Here is a 2,750-nt window from a genome sequence, read left to right as displayed (position 1 = left end):
CGAGGTTTTCCCTTGGCCTGGTGGAATTCCTGCAGCCACAGGATATTAAAATAAGGCAAGAGGAAGAACAAAGCCAGATGTCAAGTTACTTGCACAAAACAACTGCCCACAGGCTGGCAACGCTGGAGACTAGGGTGAGAGACCGTAAGTTATGATCCTCCTTCTCCCTAGCGAACAGCTTTGCTTGCAGACACCAACTTCATCCTACTCAAGCAGGTGAGATGCAGCCAGGGAGATACAGACACAGCCACCGTGCTAAGAGGAGGAGGATGGATTTCATGCATGCCAGGACACTCGTTTGCTCTCCAAGGCTCACCCTTGTCTATAAGCTTTTTTCTACACCAGAGAGGCTGAACTTCGGAGACAAAGCACGAATGTTTGCGATTGCTCTTGGACCGCACCCTTCCCACCGTTCATACGCAGCTGCCTGATCTTCCTCCCCTTCCCCGCACGCAGCAAAACCCCGCTGACTTCAGTGGAGCAGAAACCCTCCCCTGGGTCCGTCAGCATCTGTCCTATCAATAGCATAACCCGAAGGCATCTCAGTCACACGGTGCAGTTTTGAATATGCATGCAGGCTCCTTGACGCGGGCAGAAAGCTTGTATTCTTCTCCACCAGAACTGCCTCCTGCTTTCAGTAAGTCTCTGTTAAACCGCCTGTGCTGTTAAACCCACCCTGCAGTACAAATTCATCCAGCAATGCTACAACACAAGTGTCAGAAGTCCTGAACATGGCACACTAAACATAAATTTCAGCCAGAAAACACGCTTGACTGCTGGACCAAGCACAGCGCTGTGCCTGTAAGGAGCCCAAGTGACCTTCTGGTCCTCCAACACAATTATACGCTTGTCCCACCACCACTGCCCGAGAACATCCATCATTGCTTTGGGTTTTATGAGACTCCAAAACTGAAGTTTTCTTTTAATCGCACACACACACAAACATACATGCATACACATACACACACTCTACTGCAGTGTTAGCTTGAGAAAGTATGTACAGTTTTGAAAATCAAATGCTTTTACATGACCCATTTTAACCTCAGCATATTCTCAGCTGTCATTAGTGTTTTTCTTTAATTTAAATAGTTATCACATGTTTAAAGCAACTCATTGCTCTCCGCAGCAGCTACAGACTGAATTCTCCCACCAGCTGTCCGCCAAGTCTAGTTTTTCAGTTCAATATAAATGGCAATGAAAAATGTTTTCCTGGAAAAATGTGAAGAAGATATTAATACGTAAGGTCCCAATTCAGTCAACTGCTTTAGTATTTTCAAATATACATGGCAGACCTCTTTAACCTCTTTAATTTCTAGAGATTGCAACACCTTTTATGCTCATGTTAATAAAACTTGCTGAACCCATGAGTTTAAAAGGAAAAAAAAAAATCCATCAAACACCAACACACCAACACCTTCTCCTGGCAGCAGATATCCTTAATGCTCTTTCCCCATTATTCTCTTTTCTCCCGACAAGTGTAAATGAGAATACTTGAGCAGGCTCTGGAGAGTCGTGTACCCAGAAAAGTCACGATGGGAGGCAGGAATCCTTACAAACAGCTGCATGCAAGTATATTTCGTACAGTTTGGTAAGAGATGCAGGACGTTTAGCGAGCCAGGGTCATCTCTGCACATTTTGGCTTGAAGTGCAAATGCGTACAAAAGGTGCCAGTGCCTCCTGGGGTCCCCAGGGTAACCCAGACAATAACCTGTCCCAAAGCAAGGGGCTGCCGGCTATTCCTCCCCATCACCTGCCAGACCTGCGACTGCAAGCTTGGAATTCCCTGCTGAGAACCAGATCCTGCCCTGCACCTCCACCCAGCCCCATCTGCCTGCTGTGCCAGGCTCCAGAACGGCTCTTCAAAAGCAAAGAGCCAAGAAATGCACCCGTGACAGATTCCTCATTAGGATGTGGAGGAGCGTGACTAAAGAGCCACCCTGATTAGGGAGCTCAGCGCCCCTCCTGCTCCGAGTGCCATTCAGGAACAGTCCGGCTTCCCAAGCAGTCACAGCTCCCCAGTACCACCAGAGGCTGAGAGCTCCGTGGGTGCTGAAGGTTCAACCCTGGTAATGTGGAGCAAACCTCATTTGGTGTGTTAGTGCTTTCTCATGGTAACGATTCAGGTGGGATACAGAGGCTGAGCAGGCTCAGGATAGGGACAGTGGGACTCGGTGAGAACAAGCTAAAAAAAAAAAAATCACCTCTGCAGGCTCTGAAAGAAAACAGCCTGCAGCCTCCCCAGGGAAGGAGAGGGCAGGGAACATGAACAGGGATGTTCTGTGCACAGAAAGTAACACCAAACTGAGATAAAAACAGTGAAGAGGTTTCTCTGAACCCTGGATCTCAGCCCTGGCGAGGCTCAAGCAGAGAGAGACTTGCTGGCCAGGCTCATCACGGCTCCACCAGTGTCCTCTGCATCAGCTTGGGGCCCAGACCACAGCGTGCTGTGATCCCTTGTGTTCCTCCTCCCTCACCCCAAAAGGTACTCGGGTGGAACGGAGGAGGCAGAACACATCCAGCACCTACAGCACGACCCAACCTAGGCTCAGAGCTGTGCTGTGAACAGCTGGCGCTGGGAGGAAAGAAGAGAATCAGCCAGAGCGAGGCAAGCCTGCTGGGGAAGGACTGGGAAGCAGGTCCTGCGACTCTGACGCGCTGCACAGATGTGTGCGCGGGTCACAGCGAGCACACGACAGGCTCCAACGCACCGCTCAGCCCAGGGCCACGGGGATCCTTAGGGGGGGCTGTTC

At 50.0% G+C, this 2,750-nt stretch overlaps 1 protein-coding gene across 1 annotated transcript in view; it reads right to left on the bottom strand.

The window, feature by feature from the left end:
- The window catches only part of IGDCC4 (immunoglobulin superfamily, DCC subclass, member 4), a gene marked incomplete at its 5' end in the record, with an annotated part of 58,895 nt that overhangs the window by 50,283 nt on the left and 5,862 nt on the right, over positions 1–2,750 (bottom strand). The window lies entirely within an intron of this gene.

Source organism: Pterocles gutturalis, unplaced genomic scaffold (genome assembly GCF_000699245.1).
Source record: "Pterocles gutturalis isolate BGI_N339 unplaced genomic scaffold, ASM69924v1 scaffold22902, whole genome shotgun sequence".
In the NCBI taxonomy this organism is placed as follows: domain Eukaryota; kingdom Metazoa; phylum Chordata; class Aves; order Pterocliformes; family Pteroclidae; genus Pterocles; species Pterocles gutturalis.
This window is presented reverse-complemented; position numbering and strand designations above follow the sequence as displayed.